Consider the following 22,656-nt stretch of genomic DNA (forward strand, 5'->3'; position numbering starts at 1 on the left):
GAATTCAATATATTACAGTGCATGACTCATTGAGAGCACTGTCCTACATAATGTCAAGGTTATAATATGTACTTCATTGTATTTAATAGCTACCCTTAGCTCTTAAGTGTCATTTTAAGGCCACTGACGCCTATTAATTGTTCTATTGATGTCTATCTTGACATTCAATTCACTGAGGCCACCGACGCCTATTAATTGATCTATTGATGTCCATCTTGACATTCAATTCACTGAGGCCATCGACGCCTATTAATTGATCTATTGATGTCTATCTTGACATTCAATTCACTGAGGCCACTGACGCCTATTAATTGTTCTATTGATGTCTATCTTGACATTCAATTCACTGAGGCCACCGACGCCTATTAATTGTTCAATTGATCTCTAACTTGACATTTAATTTACTGAAGGCCTATGCCGCCTATATTTTAATGTATTCTATTTGTTGAGCACTATCTACAGCTTATTGTCATTTATTATTATTCCTTTTGTCAATTGATGTCTAACTTGACATTTAATTTACTGAAGGCCTATGCCACCTATATTTTAATGTATTCTATTTGTTGAGCACTATCTACAGCTTATTGTCATTTATTATTATTCCTTTTGAAAATCATTAAGATTGAAATTAGCAGCAATAACTTTTCATTATAGCACTCAATTTATATTCGCAATTCAGGTATCATTAATATTACCGTTCCGATTATTGTCAGGCTTCAATGGTCATTAATGTCATTGACCTAATTTCATTTAAATTTTGTATTTCTCTAACGTTTTTTATCACATGTTGTAATTATCCCAAGATTTTTCGACTCAATCTACTTACAATTGTTTTTGTATGTGGCCATCTGCCTATTATTATTTTATTATTATTAAATCTTATCTTGTTGACTCATTTGGTCTTTTATTGGTGTACTTACCACACTTCAAGCTATCAGTATTTTTATGCACAGAATTCAAAGATTTATTTGTAGATATTAATAACAGCTATCATTCACAGTCCACTGCCCTAAATTTGGATTCTGTCAATAATTATAATATTTTATTCAGTGAAGCTCGCAGAAGTTATGTTGGTATGGGGCAGTTGTCAAGGTTGGCAACACGTGTTGATCAACCAATGAAAGCGCAGTACAAAATGATACTATTAATGGTACCGCGGTACGAGAAACGAACGGATACCAAGGGATACCGTAATGCCCAAATCGATACCTAGATAGATAGATAGATAGATAGATAGATAGATAGATAGATAGATAGATAGATAGATAGATAGATAGATAGATAGATAGATAGATAGATAGATAGATAGATAGATAAAGAATTTATTGATACTCATAACAAAAAGCACAATTACAATTCCAAAGCAATAACAAAAATTCAATTGGCATGGCACATGCCGTCAGCCAGAGTTGGTAGTTTATCTGTATCATATCATATCAATTTTTCGATAAGCTGATTTCTCGAATCAGTTCTAAATTATTTCGGACAACATCTTATCGATACTCTCTATGCATTCAATCGCTCCGAATGAAAGCTATCAATTTTAGAAAAGAAAAATTCATCATCAGACCTTAGCGCATCATATAATTATTCTAAATGGCAGCAAGACTTCTCAAATCATTCACCCAATAAATCGAAGAGATATAGTATCACTAGATTATAGTCCTATATTAACATATGGCATGTTCATTTCATGTGTGCCTTTTGCCAAATATTCGTCCACTTTGATGTTCGACTCTGACCGGGAAAACAACGAGCACGAATGTTCACTGCTTGCCGAATACCAAACATCCATCCACACTACTAGCAATTCGGCGAGTCGCTGCTCGATGTTTGCCGAATGACGGCATGTCTGGAGCCGGCTTTTTACTTGATAGCCAGTATATTATCGAATTCATAAAAATACATATATTGAAAAATCATGGAAGATATTTGCTATGAATAGATTAACGTGAACATTCTTCAAAGACATGAAAGCAAAAACCTGAATTTCCTAGAACACAAGAGTATACGAGTATATGAAGACAAATTGATCATAGGGATTCCAAGGTTGATCCTGTGTATGATCCTTTTGATCCTGTATCTTGCTCATTGCATGCAACACAAACAATATAATCTTCCAATAAAACTCTATATTGGCCAGAATAAGTTTTTTATTGTCATGAGAAATACCGTATTGCTGTCATTAGTAAATTAATATGACAATAACCATATGGTATTCGAAATGGAATAATTATAATCAACATTATTAAATAATTATATTGTCATTGTCGGTTGAATGTACACTTATTACAAATTATTTTTGGTAACACTTACATTATTCTTAGTTTTTTATCAATCATTGTCCAAATGGGTACAGTAATATATTTATTAAATTTTCATGGAATTTGTTGGATTATAAAATTAATTATACAGTAAATATATAGAATACTGTATTGCATCTACAATTTGTATAGTCTGTATATGTAGATTTCCAGATTCTTCTTACAATACGTCCCATAATTCCAAACCAAACCTTTCGTTATTTAATATTCTCATTTTCAATCAATTTATAATTGAAACAATAATTATTTTCATCAATTCATGCAAGAGTGATCTTGCTTTAATTTCCAACATATTTTCCACTGAAAATGAGGAAATTAGCGGCTGCCATTTTCCTTGTTATCAGGCATAGGAAAGGATGATCAGCATGGAACTCAAAGGTTGGTGGTGGATCTGGTTCATATGAACTGGAGTATGCGCCGAATATTATAGCTGCAGAAACAGAAAATAAACATGTAAAATAATATGTAAAACTTTGTGCGGCAATTATTACATAATACTGGAATTTTTATATGTTTTTTTTAAATGGGCGGAGCCAATTTGAACTGGAAAAATAATTGAAGAAAAAAATTATTGGGTATATGTAGTTGGCAATTGGTGTACTTTACTGGTTCACTAATATTGAGAAGGATTATTTATTAGAAAAGATGTTGTTCCTTGATTGAAAATGATATAATTCAAATATCGATATGAATTTCCTCACATTCACCAAAAGTTTTGTCTTTATGAAAATTTCAAGTTTTCAAATGTTAATAGAGTTTTCAAATTTCAATATCAAGTTAGAAATAACTTTTATGCTAAAAACATGAAATAAAACTGTATTGATAGATTTTTGAACTTGGTATATTATATTGACAATAACATTGAAATGACATTTTTAACTGGATGTTGTTAAGCAAACTTGCAAAGCATGTAAACAGCACTGACAACAAAATACATTAATCTCTATAATTAATTCAGGGGTGACCCACGAATATCTCAAACAGCCCTTCACAGGTAAGGCACCCTTGCAAAAAGAGTTGTCAGTCGTGAGTGAAATTGAATTGAAAAAATTGTAAACTCAGAAAAATTATTGTCGTCAATAGTCATCTTGAACAGAGATGATCTTTTGTTGGATCCTCCCACCACAAGATTTGATTTTGTGCCTCTCTCCCCCCACAAAGAGTTTCAAAGACGCAGTCTGCGTCCAAATCCCCCTCCTCCTCTGTGAGCACTCCTGATTAATATTGATCGGATCAATACACCACAGCAGGTACCAACAATTAACATAAATTATAGTACATTTAGGCCTACGATATGGATGTGTATGAGTATATATCAAATATTAGGCTATCAATTTGTAATTTTATTGATCTCAGAAATTTTCTCATTTTCAAAAATATACACTTTCCACTTTCATACTTTAGTTTTAGAATTTACAAAATACGTAGAAATCATTCTAAACTCGTCGTCATTTTTTAACTTTGATATTGAAATTGTTAGGCTACAATTGTAAAGAGAGAAGTATATCCAGATTTTTCCAAAGCCAATAATTACAGTATTATTGTTTATTTTGCTCTTCAATTCCAGACAATTTTCCACTGAATAGCACCAAGTTCTTTCTAACGGACATTTTCTTGGTTATCAGGCATAGAAAAGGATGGTCAGCTTGAAAGATGTAGGAGGGCAGAGGAATGACGGCGCTGATGGGAATGACACCTATACCTGCAGGAAAAAATGTGATAAAATAATGAAATAGGATGTATAAATGATAAATAAGCTGATTCAGCAAATAAATTCTATTCATTATTGAGAAACCAATTATTTGAACAAGCGTAGTGAGTTCTTTTACTGATTACTGGAGAGAGCCTCGAGTTGTCTGTTTGTTTTTTCGACTAGGTACCTATTAAATTACTTCAGATTACTTTTATCAATCAACCTCAAATTTTCAAACAATACACTTTGCACGGCATAAGTCTCATGTTCTCAACAAATATAACATGCATAGGCCTACTATAGGTAGTATTGCATCGGAAGGGCACAATTTCCTTAGGCCTATAGGCTGGATGCATAGCCCTTTTGTTTGTTCACTATTTTTGTGAATGGCTTCTCCACAATACAATAAGAGACAAACTTTTCGAAATCGAGATTTTGATTCTCACGATCTATGTATTTGTTGTATACATTATTATGTAGGCCTTCAACATCATAATGTACACTTTGATGTATCAGGCCTAATAATTAGGTCCATTCAAATTGTCATTTTTCAGGAAACAGCAATAATTTTTCTCAACAGTTTTATAAGTATTTTGGGGCGCTGAATTTGAATCTGGAATTTTCTATCACGCCAGAGGGCGGCTTCACCCCTAAAAAACCTAAAACCCCCCCAAATTTTGAGACCTTCTCAATTTTTCCGTTTTATCTCGAAAACCTAAGGCTTTTCTATAAATAGAATTCTCTGCAAAATTGGAGAAAATTAAGTTTCCAAAGACTGAGTAGTCACGCAGGACTACACGTCTTCTGGTTTTGGAGCTACAGATTTTTCAAAAGGTTACTTTTTCCAAAAGGGGGTATTTTTCAAGATTTTCTGAAAACCTATCACTTCTACCTTATACAACTTAGAGTATTATCAGGTAATGATGAAACATCACATATGATGTGAAGTAGAATTAATTCTGAAAATGATTGGGAATTTTCAAATTTAGTATTTGAGGGGGATGGGAAATACTCGCTAAAATCAGAGAACCAAGTCCTTCAGCAAAAATAATAGCTTTTCTAGGCCTTCCTAATCAATCAAATCAATATTTTGGCTCTCATTGTTACACAAGAGTTATGTTCTATCAGAATCACCTGTTTATTATATTATGCACTTAATTCCGGCATTTTCTATGCTTTGTGGAGAGGGAGAGGCGCACATAAGGATACCTCAGGAATCAAAATTTTAGACACTCAGAACTTTTGACACAACGATTGTATCTCCTCGTACAGCAGCTCATTCTTCTCAGCTTGTCAAGATTTGAAATCAAGTAACATAAGTTGAAATCAATCAAAAAGTTGTATGGGGTAAAAGTGGTAGGTATGCATACTTTTGAGAAAATCTTGAAAAATATCCTTTTACAAATTTGTAGCTCCGAAACCATAAATCGTATAATCCTGCGCGACCACTCAGTATCTTGGAAACGTTATTGTCTTAGATTCTGTAAAGAATGCTATTTCTGAAAAAAACCTGAGTTTTTCGAGTTAAAACGGAAAAATAGAACAAAGTTCCAAAATTATAGCAAAATATGGGTTTGGGCACGGAATAAGCATAAATAGTGTTTCTTTCCTCTGTGGTTTGGGGTTATTAGGAGTGAAGTCCTCTAGCATGTCAGTAAATTTCAGATAATAATATCCCAAGAGTCCCAAAATAAATATAAAAAGAGGCTGATTTAAAATTGCAGATCAAGTATCGTGGATAAGTAGACGTCTATAGATAAATGGATAGTAGGTCTCTCCCATTTCTGGGAAAGGATATTCTCTTATGTCTGACTTATGCGTAATATTCTTACAAGTAGGTAGATATATATAGCATACAGCAACTCTTTATAGTTCTTGAATTAATAGGGTAAGTGCAGCTTACAGGCAAACTGCACTCAGCGCAGCATTTATTTTCATGATTCCTGGAAGGAATCCAAGCAGTAGATAGCATGGAGGAAGATTTTTTCTTTAAAAAATCTTAGAAAATAAACAGACAATAGAAAAGGAATAAACAGATATATTGCAGCTACAAGAAATGATAGAATTGATAGATACACACATAAAGCCGATTATAACAGGTTACGCAAGGTTGATTCCAGTTCAATTTCCAGTATATTTTCCACTGAATAGGATCATGTTAGTGGCGGTCATTTTCTTCGTTATCAGACATAGAAAAGGATGGTCAGCATAGAATTCGAAAGACAGAGGAGGTGGACGAGGGGCTGCAAAAACGGCTATAGCGATACCTGTAGTAAAAGACATGCAAAAGTAAGTAACAAAATAGGTAATAAAATATATGGTATTCAGCACGAGAAACTAATCTATTAAGTAATTATTGGATTGAGAAATGGATAATTGATAGAGATCTGAATTGAGAATACCTGCAGATTTCTTGTCTGATGTTGTTGAAAATCTAACCAATAATTTTTAACTTTCATAGGCTACTATTGAAAACAAATTGGGTGACACCATCTGAGAAAATCTAATTGCCAATTTCAAGAACTGAGGAGATAGACCGAACTATCAATCTATCTAACAGTTTGAATCAATTCGTTCAGTACCTGGCCACTTAGACAATATACACTAGCAGAGATTTTGTGAAACTACTTTGCTAATAAATATTAAGGTTGGTTTATCAAGAAATCACTTAGGCATAAGCCGCCATAGTGATAGAGAAAAAATTCCAATAAAAAATTATCTAATGCTCGATTTACACGATTCCAGTAGATTTTGTGTAAAAATTTGTGTAATCTATGTTATCAATATGGCTCGAATGCAAAGAAATTATTAATCATATAATCTAAGCAATATTTTGGCATTCTTTGTAAGATCTATTTGAATTTAATGGCGGAGGATTGGGATATTTAAATTTTATGCTAATTTGAAAGTCGGAAAGAGGATCTGTAAAACTTGAGAAGGAAGAACCAACTCTCGCCAGCCAGATGCCACCATAAGAGGACCCCAAATATTTTAGAGCGAAGTACCTTATTAATAATTTTGTAAAAATTAAAGTTAAAGTAAATTATTAAATTTCTTAAAAGACTTCGTGATGCTATTGTGAAGCAGAAGTCATTTTTCATTTTAATTAAATTTATAACCCCTTGGAGGAGACGATTCCGGCTACCATATTCCCGGACCACATGGAGTTGGATCGACATCGGCGGCTTACAAGAAGATTTTCGACACGTGAGTGATTAAATTTGAATTTAGTGATGGGCGCCCTAGTGCTTCGAATTAATCTGATGATCAAAGCTAGCTCGCCGAAAGGGTTATTATAAATTGAGAAATTAATAAGAGTAATACTTGCGCAAGTAAAAATTAGTATTAAAGGTATTTAATTGAAAGAAAAATATATAGATCAATATTTTAGAAATTTCTATTTAATCAAAGAAGTACGAAATCTAGGCTATCAAACGTATGCATACAATATTTAATTTTTTGCAATACAATTTGCGATAATTTATCATAGTTCTAATTCACTAGATGAATGGCTCTACCTATTCCGTCAGGTGCCGAATCTTGCACCCTGAGATAAAAATATATATTCGATACAAATAAATCTACTAAATACTAGAGATTTTAATATATAGATATATTTGGATTATTAGTGGCTAATTTATCAAGCTGATCTTAGAGCACATATTTTTGATTGAATTATCCAAGCCGACAAGTATTAGCAAGTACATGTCACAGCTACATGCCAAAGAATGCATATGATTTCAAGATAAAGGCACATGGTAATGATTCGTGCCACAAATCTAGAATATAAAGTTTAGCCTGTGATATTTTTATTGATTTCAAATATTGTTCTATTTTTTATATTATATTTTTTATCGCTCTATATATATTTTTTGCCTCGATTGATCTTTGCATTATTTGTGTAATATATGTGTGAAATTTTCATGGTGTGCAATTTATTTTATATTCCTCATCTCTATAGTATAAGTATCATTTATATATATATTTATTATTTATTGAATTACAAGAGTTATTGGAGAAGCCCATATCTAGGCCTATCAAGATTTTTTAAGACTGAATACTATTAGAAAACCACGCCCTAATTATATTAAATCTCATGCTTTACCGACTGATGCCAAGCAGGAGGCTAATCGTTATTTTAATATAAAGAATAACGTGACAGAAAGACATGTCGCCCAACGTGATAGGCCACGGATACGACAGAAAGACATGTCGTACCAACGTGGGACTGATGATGAGAGCCAAGCTCATTGAATAATTATTTGAAATTAGGTCAATAACCATAGTGAAAATTATAGATAACTTATACGAGTTGTGAGGAAAACTGGCGAAGGAAAATTTGTATTACTTTTTGGGGAATCAATAGCTTTAAATAAAGAGAAATTATATGTTTTAAAGAAAATTTTATATTATTATTATTGTAGAAAATATATTTTATAGAGAGAGCTATTATATTTTATGGGCCTAAACTGCTAGTCAGAAATCAATGAATAGTATTATTATATTATAAGAGCTTAAGTAATAAATAGGTTACCTGGCTTGTAATGTCCATAGGCCTATCCTCATTTGTGTCCTTATTAATGCCTTGTTGGCCAAAACTTTCACTTTTTTAACAAACACTTGACACTTAATCCATTTTTAAAATATGAGTCTCTTTTCGTCCACGCAAAGTAAGGTAGCAGACACACTGCAGACGGCGATAGTAGCGGAGATCGACGCTGAGGGGGGCGCGATGGAGTCCAACGCCCAGATATCTTCAATCACCGCCAAGAATCCTGTGAACAGTAATAAACCGTTAAATGTCTCCCAAGAAGCAATAAGGAGGGTTATAGTAGAGGGGATGATCAAGTCATTTTCTAATAGTTTAGAAAAAACAATGACCACAGTAATGAAGAACTTAAAGGCGGAAATGAAGGAAATGCGGGAATCACTGAAGGATACATCGGTAAGAATGGATAAGGAGACTGCGGAAAGAATAGATAACCTACCAGCACAAAACACTTCACAAATTCATGAAATAGCTACAAACAGGAACAATAGTCAACTTATTTCCATAAATAAACAACAGAATAGTAAATCTACACAAATAGCTCACCTAAATTCTGATATAAATCAAAACAAAGTACAACTTAATTCATTGGAGACAGCCGTTGGAGAACAGCAATTATTTTCATCTGAATTAAATGCCGAAGTAGTAGATAATGAAACAGAAGCTTCTAGTCATTGGAAACAGGCCCAAGAGAAGTTGGTACAACTTGAAAGTCAAATACATCAATTTCCGCACGAGAATATAGAGCCTATTCCCATAGCAACGTTTGATTCACTACACAGTTTCAATGAATTAGGCCGTTTTGACAATACAGACCGCTATCTCCAACCTAAAGAATTTATAGATCAGATAAAACTAGTTCAATCATTAACACCCACCTCTTGGAATTTTTGGCGTCTTCGTTTGACTAGTTTATTGATTGGCGAACCCCTGATGTTCTTTCGGAGTAGAGTCCATGAATTTACCAAGTTAGAATGGCACTCGCCACACAACCCATTACTGATTGCAAACAGCTGATAAATCATTTATATGGCATACAGTCTGTGATGGCAATATCAAACCACCGTTCAGACCAGAGATACGCACCAAATCAACATAACTCAAAATTTAATCAATATAACAGCCAAAATTATGAATCAGTACCATATGATTGCTCACGACCTACTCCTCAATTTGAACACCGAAATGATCATAAACACAATAATAATTGGAATAATAGAAGCTTTCAAAATTGTCAAACAAATCATTATCCACAGCAAACCTACAAAAGAAATTATTATTATGGCCGTGATCGATTTAACACAAATAATGATTACACTCAGAATAATTACAATAGAAATTACAAACCGCCACCTCATCAAATAAGTACAAACTACACATTAGAGCATGCGTCCAGATCAAATAAACAAAAGACACAAGATAACCCACCACCAAACGCAGAGAAGACTACCGCTAAAAAATTACGAATACATGATAACCCCGATACAACCCACGCAAGCTCAGAAAAAATAGATAGAGAAAATAAAGATACTACAGCCTCATATACCACCTTTGTGAACGGTTTACCGAAAATATTAGAAGAACAAAAGCCAATACCAGATAAACCACCACCAAAAACCAGCCGCAAGCAACCACCCATTTTAAGTATATTGTTTCCCGCCGAAGACCCATCACCGCCGGAGAACACCAACAGCCACCAGGATCATGCTATAATCAAGGAGTTGGTGGATACAGAACAAATTAAAAGTGTAACAGATCCATGCACTGAACCTACAACCGCCTATCAAGACACCGCCACCATACTACCTGTTTTGACCGCCACCATGTATCCGCACACCATACCCGCGCATCATTCGGCCCCACCAAGGCACCCCAAGGAACCCAGGATAGAGGACCAAGAGGATGACTCCAGGGAGGACGGCATCCAGGACAAGAGGAGCGACCACCGCAAGGCCCGGAGACGAAAGCGCCCGAGGACACCCGGCCGACATCAGGACAGAGAGGACAGTATACAGGACCGTAAGAACATGCACCGCAAGGCCCGGAGGCGGAAGAAACGGAGGAACCGCGCGCGCCGATGGAGGCCGCATGCGCGTTTTAAACGCCCGAGGAGGATACCGGACCGGGACCAGTTTGGAGAACAGACCACCGACGTCATGCACCCGCGGCACATACGCTTTAAAGGCTACAATCAGCGATGTGACCGGCAAAATGGATCGAATGAATGGGATAAAAACGGAGCTACTACTATGACTACTACTGATTCATGCCTGGATAAAAATAAAGTGGACTATTTATGGAGGCTGATAAAGGATAGAAAGCTAATAAGATTGGAAGAATTAAAAAATAATATTAAGAAAGTGGAAGTACCTGGCTATATGTTGAGAGGTTATACTATTAAGGAGATAATAAATGTTCTTATATATTGTATACTATCTGTAATAATGGCTGTGATATTAATAAAAGAGTGTGTTGTTGATAGGACGAAAAATATTGTATTGTTATTATTAAATGAATCTATGATTGATAATTGGAAATTTAATATTATAAAAATGTTTATTGTTGCGGGCATAAGGAGTTATAATGAACTGAGATCAAGAACATTAAATGAAAATAAGAGGAAAGGTGAATTAAAATTACAGGATGATTGGAATGGATTGAAAGGAACTACAATTAATGAATCAAGGAATTGTTTAAAAAAGTATACAAGATACCGGGGTTTTATATTCATGAAGAAAATTTATCAACTAGGACAGCCTCAAAAAACCAACAGCAGATAACCAACCGGCCTACAGCAACATCCACCAACAGAATGCAAGAAGATGCAAGTAAATCACAACATTTCTACATGCTATATCGTCAAATTTGAAAAAATATGATAAGAAATCAAGGAAAACAACACTATCAAGCCAATTACTAACCTTCCTTAATAAATTTAATATTGGTATAGGACCTCGTGGCAACAATCCAATGTTTTAATTCCTTCCAGCCGTTAGAAGCCTGCAATAAGGAAAAGAACAATTTTTAAATATGTAATTAAATTATATACATCAGATAAAAAAGGACACAAGCGGGGATAATAAAATTAAAATTTGTTAATTACCTTTTTAAGAGAAAAAATTGAGCAGTTAGGTTAGTTATGAAAGTCGATAGCAAATTCTGCTGTAACATGTAACACTATGAATTGTAGAACAGCGAACAGCTGACCAAAGCCACCCAAATCAAATGAATGTAATATCTGTTGAACATATGTTTATAAAAAGAAGTACTGTACCCAAAGAGTTATTTATTATTGTTATTTATTATATTTATTAATGTCGATATATTTATTTATATGTTTTTATATTTATTACTTTTAATTATGCCACGTTTGTTACCTGAAAAGACTTAAAGTGAATACCAGTTACCAAAACCAAAGAGCCATTAGCAAAAGAAAGTATTGTACCTGATGTATAGAAAATTATTTATATTAAGACCTAAGAAATACTATAAGATATAAGCCCAGAAGTTTATGAATCGAAATTATTGTCTAAAAGGAATCATTTATGAGAATTATGAAATGTGTGTAGTTAAGTTGGCAGCCCTGCAAGCGGCGAATTCAAAAATTACTGTGTTGTAAATGGTGTCAGGAGGAGTACGTTTAGAAGTTTATATTTATGATATTTTTATGTGTGTTGAGGAGGAGAATTTGTTATTGTTTTTGATAAAGGTATAAAGGAGATGCAGCAAATATGACTGCGAAATGTGATAGAAGTAGGAGAGTATAATTTATAAATAAAGTATAGTGTATATCAATGTATTGAAGGGTGGGTTTTCATTAAAAACATTGTGATTCTCAAATATTTTGAATTCAAACCCAGGGGCGCGTGTAACATATTTAAATCTGGGTAGATGAAAACCCTAACAGAAATAGTAATAGGTCTAAAAATAAAGTAATTGGCTAATATCGCCAAGCAGATAATAAACAAGATTAGATAGCATCAGCTTGTTCTGGCTAAATGGTACAAGAACCTAAAAGAGATTTGAAGGAAGTTTACTACTCATAAATAGATTATTTATAAAATATTTGAAGATTGAGGTTATGTAGATGTATTCACGGATCGGTGACCTAGAGATCGATCAAACCGAAGAACGTAGAATCTGACCAAAACCCCTTGGCAGAGCTTTATTGCATTCGGATGGTGTGCAATGTGAAAAAACACCCGTCCACGTGGCTAATTATTAGTTAGCATGGAATTAATATTAATATATAGAATATTAACTAGCATGCAAAGAGCATAAATAAAAAACCAAATAAAAATAATTTAATGTATTCAGGAAATAAGAGTTACCAGGCGCATGAATACCTAATAAAATTTGCATGCACCAATAGTAAAACGGCAGTTAATAGGCGGCAACTGTAGGCCAATTCAAAAATATTTATATATATTTATATAATTGTAGTAGATTTTGTGTAAAAATTTGTGTAATCTATGTTATCAATATGGCTCGAATGCAAAGAAATTATTAATCATATAATCTAAGCAATATTTTGGCATTTTTGTAAGATCTATTTGAATTTAATGGCGGAGGATTGGGATATTTAAATTTTATGCTAATTTGAAAGTCGGAAAGAGGATCTGTAAAACTTGAGAAGGAAGAACCAGCACTCGCCAGCCAGATGCCACCATAAGAGGACCCCAAATATTTTAGAGCGAAGTACCTTATTAATAATTTTGTAAAAATTAAAGTTAAAGTAAATTATTAAATTTCTTAAAAGACTTCGTGATGCTATTGTGAAGCAGAAGTCATTTTTCATTTTAATTAAATTTATAACCCCTTGGAGGAGACGATTCCGGCTACCATATTCCCGGACCACATGGAGTTGGATCGACATCGGCGGCTTACAAGAAGATTTTCGACACGTGAGTGATTAAATTTGAATTTAGTGATGGGCGCCCTAGTGCTTCGAATTAATCTGATGATCAAAGCTAGCTCGCCGAAAGGGTTATTATAAATTGAGAAATTAATAAGAGTAATACTTGCGCAAGTAAAAATTAGTATTAAAGGTATTTAATTGAAAGAAAAATATAGATCAATATTTTAGAAATTTCTATTTAATCAAAGAAGTACGAAATCTAGGCTATCAAACGTATGCATACAATATTTAATTTTTTGCAATACAATTTGCGATAATTTATCATAGTTCTAATTCACTAGATGAATGGCTCTACCTATTCCGTCAGGTGCCGAATCTTGCACCCTGAGATAAAAATATATATTCGATACAAATAAATCTACTAAATACTAGAGATTTTAATATATAGATATATTTGGATTATTAGTGGCTAATTTATCAAGCTGATCTTAGAGCACATATTTTTGATTGAATTATCCAAGCCGACAAGTATTAGCAAGTACATGTCACAGCTACATGCCAAAGAATGCATATGATTTCAAGATAAAGGCACATGGTAATGATTCGTGCCACAAATCTAGAATATAAAGTTTAGCCTGTGATATTTTTATTGATTTCAAATATTGTTCTATTTTTTATATTATATTTTTTATCGCTCTATATATATTTTTTGCCTCGATTGATCTTTGCATTATTTGTGTAATATATGTGTGAAATTTTCATGGTGTGCAATTTATTTTATATTCCTCATCTCTATAGTATAAGTATCATTTATATATATATTTATTATTTATTGAATTACAAGAGTTATTGGAGAAGCCATATCTAGGCCTATCAAGATTTTTTAAGACTGAATACTATTAGAAAACCACGCCCTAATTATATTAAATCTCATGCTTTACCGACTGATGCCAAGCAGGAGGCTAATCGTTATTTTAATATAAAGAATAACGTGACAACCTTATATTACAATGTAGTATATAAAGGAATTTTATTACAGTATTATCATATTAAAATTTATTTTAAAAGATATACAATTATTTAATATATATTATATTAATTTTTGTTTTCGAACTATTATGACGACACTACACAGTCTAATATTTTTTAATATTTCTTATTAAAAACTAGTACTCACGTGGAGCGTGCTAATAAATATACATATATACATACATATATGTAATATATAAATATATGTACTGATAAATATTAGTTAATAACTGATATTCAAAAAATTAGGCTGTAGTGTCGCCATAATAGTTCAAAAACGAATTATCAACTCGCAGTTCGTCATGGATAGCAAAATATATGAGTATATAAATTTTCTTATAAAGTATTATGAGACAGTAATATTATCAACAAAAAATCACAAAACAATGATTACTAATTACCTATGAATTATTGTGTTTATAGTGAGGTCGAAGTTATAGTGAAAGAGAAGAAAGATAAAAGAACAGCGTTGCATAGCAACAATGATAACAATGATAGCTAATTACCTAAAAATTATTGTGTTTATAGTGAGGTCGAAGTTATAGTGAAAGAGAAGAAAGATAAAAGAACAGCGTTGCATAGCAACAATGATAACAATGATAGCTAATTACCTATAAATATTGTGTTTATAGTGAGGTCGAAGTTATAGTGAAAGAGAAGAAAGATAAAAGAACAGCGTTGCATAGCAACAATGATAACAATGATAGCTAATTACCTATAAATATTGTGTTTATAGTGAGGTCGAAGTTATAGTGGAAGAGAAGAAAGATCAGGTGTAATATTCACTGTTCAATCTTGTTAAAAATAATGAATTGATATTTTTTGCAAAGAGAATATATTTTTTTAAATGATTTAATAATAAATTTTCATAATATTGTGATGAAATATTTTTCTATTTATAAATTAATTATATTCCTACATTGTTGAAAAACGAACTAGAAAAAAGGATAATTGCATTGTCGAATGATAGACAAGGATAGCAACACCAATTTTAATCAAATACTTTCATCAATTTTAATCAAATACTTTCATTAAAAGGTAGATCTCACTGTAGTAACTGAATAAAACTTTTCCTCAACAAAAATTATCACAGGACATTTAGGATACTACTGTACCGGTTCCGTACTCACTTTTCAATTATGAACATAAAAAATATATAATAAATGGAAATAATAGATACGTTACCGTATGAAAATTTATTTTTTGGGTTATTTCAAGTCATATTTTTTATCTATATTCGCACAGTCATCATTCTCCAACATTATCCTATTATATTAAGCGAGCAATTTCTGTATATCTGTTTATATGTTTATATCTGGTTATTTATGTTCAACGGATCTCGAAAACGCCTCTAATGATTTTCACGAAATTTGGAACATAGTGGATTTATGATATAAAAAATCGATCGCACTAGGTCTCATCCTTGGGAAAACTCGCTGAACGACATTAAAATGATAATTCATCTTTGGCTGAAACAGCTGAGACTTTCGTTGTCTGTGGATGGTAAAAAGTGAGCAAGTGATTCTGTGGAAAATCGAAATATCGCATCCCCGAAATTCATAAGTTGACGTATAGCCAGCTGTAAAATAAAAACACGATCATTTTAGAGAATTGTGTTCTGTTTATCAATAGATAAAAATAACGAGTAAAGCTCGGTGCCCCGATATTAATAAACTATTCATGGAAGAATGATGTTAGAATTTAGAATGTAGGAATTTAAAGCTGTTTTTACGATAAAGTTTCTATGATGTCTGGGCTTACAAACATTCTAACAGGATGATAGGCCTACTTGAGAGAATGAACAGTATAGTAGTGGGTATGCTCGAAAATATTTCAACTCAAACTCATGAGTTAAATAGGTCTAAATCTTATTCCAATTCATCTCGCCCTTGATTGACCGCCAAAGCGTCAGAGGGCTATAATTGACTCGATGTGATTGTGACAATGGATAACTTACCTAGGTATTTCACAAAAAGCCCACCTAAAATATATCCTGAAGTGATTTCCCGTCCAAGTTAGGAAGCTGAGGAAATTTCGTAAGATTCACGTTATAAAGTCAGTTGAAATTATGGATTATAGAGTTGCCAATTCTCTATTAGCCACTGATGCCTGCCTTCTATAGTAGATGTTCCTAAACAGTAGTATAATAATTATTGCTGATTCTTGTTAATAATGATCAACTCAATCTCAAATATATTTCATTCACCGAGAAAATATATTTCCTTATTATTCCATGATAAATTGTAATAATTAATATGAAATATTTTGATAGTTCATTGTGTTTCTTCACAGTCAACTTACGATTTCGCAAGAGCGCGGAGGAAGAAAAGGATAGAGTTATATGCTTTGTCTTCTGACATACAAGATTAGCAAACCAACGTTGATCAGGTGCTGACTTGAAAACGTGAATCTCACTATCCTAGAAAGGTTGGAGAATGCCAAAATGACAGTAAATGCGTTTAGGTTCAGAATGGGTTTGAAATAACAACATTTCAAGTATCCGAACTGACTAAAATGAATACTAAAGCTGGGTTTACACCAAAGTTATAAACAAAATGTTAATAACTTAATCCTTATAGATTCTATTAGATTGAACGGAACTTGACAAACACATATGTTCATCATATGAATGATAAGTTATGTTCAATCTAATAGAATCTATAAGGATTAAGTTATTAACATTTTGTTAATAACTTTGGTGTAAACCCAGCTTCAGCAAGCACTGAAATGAAATGTGGGGTTATCTAGGTTAGTATTTAACATAATATTTAGGTTTATTATTTATCCACAAAAGACACATTTTGGAAGCAATAGATGATATGGTACTCCATCCATATTGCTTTCATACATACAAGATATTATTCAAGCTTGCAATCCTAATTTGATAAATAAGAATAAAGAACCAATAAGAAAATTATTTTACAAACATAATGAACATAAAAATGAATGAATGAATAAATAAATATAATAATGATGATATAACTTAATGCTGATATATAATAATAACAATAATACCAAATAATTACAATAATTTCAATTATTAATGAAATTTACAAATTAAAAGTTAATTGTAATGTGGGAAATGATTCTCAGTATTAATATTGAGTTAGAAAGATGATTATGTTGGATTTGTGTCAATTATATACAATAATACATCTTTAGGAATCTGCAAAACATGGATTTTCCAGAAAATAGAGACACTGATTCATGATTAAAGGGATTGATAAACTACAGAGAATATTACATACAAGAGGAAAGAAGAGATCTATCAGGGAAGAATAATTATTGGAAGGCCTTTACTGGGCATTATTCTGTCTTCTCAACAGAGCTTTTCTAAATTCCCCTTAAAATTCACCTTTAGACTTGTTGAATGAATCTATATTTCTCCACTCTCTCATTGAACAACTGAGGCGCCCTCATTAGTGTAAAAAGTGATTCCAATGAGATCAATGATATGTAGGAAATTATTTATAATAATATGTAGACACATTGAATTGTAATAACAGATATGAATTATTACATTATGATATTATGATATGTTCGAAAAAACTTAAGTATTTTAATAGAAGTAAAATAAAAACTAATCAGGTTAGTTTTAAGGGATAAAGGAATCATACTTTCTGTCTCCATGAAAGATGTAAGAATCATACTGGATAAGTCAAGTTTTTAGTGAGAAATTGGAATAACAACTATTCAAGTAGGTCTATTTGAATGATGGACTTTAATGGAAGCCGTTATTTTATCATCAATTTTTGGTTAAAAATAATCATTATAATTGATACTAACTTGGAACTGGGGATTATGAAAAATATTAGTTTTAGGTTATTTTTGAAATTTAGAAGTAGATAAAATGATGATTTCCTGTTATGCTCTAATGGCACGCTTGTCAAACTTGAAATAAATATCATAGAAAAAACGGTTACTTTTGAAATGAGCAATTCTCTCATGTCATGTTTTCAAGTTTAGATTTGTTAGTATTGAGTTGTATTCAAGGTTTCACGTTAGGTTTGTAGTAGCCTAATATTACTATTTTGCTTTAAAGTGAATTAGACCGTATTCAACTAGTAATCCAATAAAAATTGATATGATACAGTAATTCACACTTCAAGAGAGCATTGACCTACTTTTCGAACAAGTGATACATCGTCTGCTCTCAATATGAGCAATTCCGATCGTTGTACTTCTTATACTTCATAATAGGACGCTTTGAGAAGGGGTCTCAAAGTCAAGATTAGAACTGCAGCGAACCTGGTGGAAGATTGTCATACTGATTCAATTTTTAAATGCGGTACATTCAAAATGCTTCAACTCAACAACCTTGCAAAGCTTACTTTTTTCAGTTTTACATTGATCAATACAGTCTTTCATCCTGTTGCAAAGGAACTCTCACTCGTAGAATGAACACAATAAATTATTTACTTATTTTTAATGCTTAAATGAAATTGGTTCTAAAGTAACTCAATTTATTACTAAAACATGATTGAAATCATTTAGGTACCTACACTTGGCATTGCACAACAGAATATAATAGTTTATTCTATAAACTATAAAGAAAAACTATATTTATACTAAAGTAGGCCTAGTAGGCAATAAAAAGTTACTGATAACCATGGTACCTATCCGCAGATATCGTACCGTATAACCAGTAAGTGATATGCTATGTAAATATTAAATGAATGTTTCTAGTGTGCGGTACCCATTTGGAACATTGATAATTTCTAGAGTATGGTACCGTACGGTAGCCTAATCTCTGTGGAATGTCATGAAAATTAAATTTTAATAAATCAATGACATTTTTTTTTTTCATGCACTGGCTCACCTTTCAGAGACAGAGGTAAAGGAATAACTGTAATAAAGCAATGTTTAATTTATTATTGTCGTTTATTGTTGAATATTATTATAGGCTATTATCAGTTTTGGTCCATTTTATTTGGACAAAAACTATTTTTTCTCATTGACCTAATGATTAATGAAAAATAATGGCTGTGCAACATTTGAGGGACACGCATCACAAACTTACAATCACGAGGGCAATGGTGTAGATATGTTCCTGAAGGAACGAAGTTCGAGGGAAATCATGACGATCTGGGAGAAATCCAAGCACATGTACCTACTATAGGCCTAATTATTTTCTCAAATCTGCTAAAATAATTATAGGACAGTAAAGTAGGATTTTTGGGATCAGTGAGGCGAGAATTATCTGTAGAGACTAATTATATTACGGTATTGCACAAAAAGAAAGCATCCCAGGTAGCACACCTACGTGTTTCCAACGTTAAAATTTGGTTGTTGAGGTTGAATAACCGTTAGCGGTTGAATTTTTCAATGTTTTAAATGCAACGTTGTTTTCAACGGTTGATCTATCGTTGAAAACACGTTGAAAACGAGCTTCCAATTCCACCACTCACAGCGCTACAGTAGTCCTTACACAAAAACGGATCTATCAACGACGATCGACTGATCAACGCCATTTCATGTTTGAATTCTCATCACGTTGATGAAAGCTGTGAACTCTTTTAGAAGAGTCTACCTATTCCACTTTGACTTGGTAAGTTTATTTAATTTATTATTCTTATTTAAAAGATGAGATTGTTTGGTGATTTATTGTCTAAACTTCAAAACAAATATTGTGTGTTGAACATAATCATGTTACATTTGAGGTTAGGGTTAGGTAAGTTATATTATGTTTTAAATTAGAGGGCTCTAATTTAATATAATTATTAAAAATTAATATAATACAATAAGCTTGGTTTTAAGTATTTTACATGTAGCCTACTACTTAACTTCCAAATAATTACTATTACTTTGATTCCTGCACAAATATCTTCATTATGCTATCTATGTATTGTTTTTGTCACAGGACTGCTTGTGTTGAGAAATTCCATCGAACTTAATATAATAACACTGAACTTAATATAATATAAATCACTTAAAATCAAAGTGATTGCTTTTAACAAGTTCAGTAATTAACTCGGTGATCCAAGAAATTGAAAACGGGTGTCTGGAGTTCAGCTCATAAATATTAACATTTTCCAAATATCGTCATTCCATGGTGACGAAATTTAGCTTAAACTTGTTCATTTTAAAATTGAATTTTCAATTAATTTATGCATGTTTACAACCCATATATGTCAAGGATATTCTTGATTAATTTCATTGTGATTTTATACTTTTGGTCTAGGTTTACAAAATTTAGTAGGCCAATAAAAAATGGTTGAAATATCGGGATACAACTGTTTTTTTCATAAAACTAAGTATGTACCTACAGTAACTATTAAATTTTACTCATAAATCTAAAAAATAAATTTTCTACCGTTTTTATATAGAGCCTTATTTGTTTACTTCTATAGGCCTAATGCAAGAGGAGTATTTCAAGTTAAAATTCGTCTATGCTACAAAATTTGGAAACCCAATATTCTTACTTTATTCTTAGTTCTTTCTCGTCTAACTATTGGCATGATTTTCTGTCTGACTGGCGTGACTTTCTCGTCTGACTATTGTATAGTAATGGACTATTTTTATCTAAAAAACAGTCATCACCTCACCTTGTGATTCAAAATATCAATGTGTATAACAAAATATCAAATGTATAGCATTATTAGATGTGCACTTGAGAAAAATTTCTGTACTTGTTGTTAAAAGCAATTCCCTTTTAACCATGCAACATCTGTATCAAATAATAACTCCTATGTGGTGGCAAAATTTCATCTGCCTTCATATTATAGAATTTCTTATTAAAACTTATATTACCTTATGTTTCAGATTCTATCAAAAAATCTTGTGGGTCGACTGTGGGCATTGAGACCCAAATTGAAGACGCTATTAAGGATTGGCTAAAATATGCGACAGTCAGAGTATTTTCAGTGGAGAAAAAAACAATCTAATTTCGTCAGTAATTAAAAAGTATTATGAAATGAAAGTGGAAAGTTATTTTGAAAGTCCCTTTCTATTGAAACACTGTAATAAAATATTTCTTTCTCTATTGCATAAATCACAAACTATCATCATACCTGAAAACTAAAATGTAGGCAGGTTTATACGATGCCAATTGACAAGACAATAATATTGTCTTCTGAAGTTTATAGCTGGTGTAAAGTATCAATTGAATCTTTTAATTCTAGAACCATCATCTAGGCATAGCTAAATAAAAACTAATTGACAATTATTATTGTTTTGCCAATTGGCATAGTTTAAACCTGGCATAAATGTCAAGTAAAAATTTAGATGATCTATATTATTTGCTAGAAAGAATTGAGCTATTTTTGCTCACCAGAGATAAAATTATCATACTAAAATTCTAGATTTTTCAACAACTGCTGAATTCTTAAATAATAGTTTTAATTTATGTTTCTTACAGACATAAAATGTTTTTGAGCTTGGCAGAGTATATTAAATTACCATGGTAATTTGGTTGTAACCATCTTAGTTCTTTAAACAACCTTTCATCATACTATTTTTGTGGATCAAAATTGAAGTAATATGGAAATAGAAAGAAAAATAAAAATCTCAGTATCCTTTTTGAATCATTTAAATAATGATTAATAATAGTGATTAAATAATTCGAAAAGGATACTGAGATTTTTATTTTCCTTTCTATTTCTATAAAAAGTAGCCCTATACAGAAAAGAGATGAATATGGTTTTTATTGTGTGTTTTTAATGTCAACTTACCAATGTACCGCATTGCAGGGTAATATTTCTGTTACATGAAATCATATGTAAATAAATGGAAATATGATTTCGTATTTTCATCTCTTTTCAAATGATTTTAGAAATATTACCATGTAATTGATAAGGTACCGGTTCAAAAGTATGGCTAATTCAACGTCTATTTATAGTTGAAAATAATGGTTGTCACAACATGCTTTCAACGTCTATTTATGGTTGAAAATAATGGTTGTCACGACGTGCTTTCAACGTCTATTTATAGTTGAAAATAATGGTTGTTACAATGTTTTTTCAACTATTATTCAACGTTGAAAATAATGTGGAAACGGCGGACATTTTCTTGTGTTTTCAACGTTGAATTTAAACGTCTTTTCAACGTTAAGGTATTACGTGTTTCTAACGTTATTTCAACGTTTCTGTGCTACCTGGGATTCAGCTACTACTGAAATCTTTATATCTTAAATTTGTCTTCTGGGGATAGTTTTGTCTCTTGGAATTTTATCCATCCCTGTACAAGGGAGGCCTCCCTTGCTAGA

At 32.1% G+C, this 22,656-nt stretch overlaps 1 protein-coding gene and 1 long non-coding RNA gene across 20 annotated transcripts in view; one reads left to right on the top strand and one right to left on the bottom strand.

The window, feature by feature from the left end:
* The window catches only part of LOC111053438 (leukocyte elastase inhibitor-like), a 98,906-nt gene that overhangs the window by 16,192 nt on the left and 60,058 nt on the right, over positions 1-22,656 (top strand). The window lies entirely within an intron of this gene.
* LOC120354730 lies at positions 6,036-19,536 on the bottom strand. 3 transcript variants are annotated; one of them, XR_005573098.1, is made up of 2 exons: positions 18,578-19,536; positions 6,036-6,284 (listed from the first exon to the last, which is right to left on the bottom strand). It is a non-coding gene; the product is annotated as an uncharacterized LOC120354730 (long non-coding RNA). The 3 variants fall into 3 exon arrangements; XR_005573097.1 differs by lacking the exon at positions 18,578-19,536 and adding an exon at positions 16,755-17,095; XR_005573096.1 differs by lacking the exon at positions 18,578-19,536 and adding an exon at positions 16,435-17,095.

The sequence above is a fragment of the Nilaparvata lugens genome, chromosome 1 (assembly GCF_014356525.2).
Source record: "Nilaparvata lugens isolate BPH chromosome 1, ASM1435652v1, whole genome shotgun sequence".
NCBI classification, from domain to species: Eukaryota; Metazoa; Arthropoda; class Insecta; order Hemiptera; family Delphacidae; genus Nilaparvata; species Nilaparvata lugens.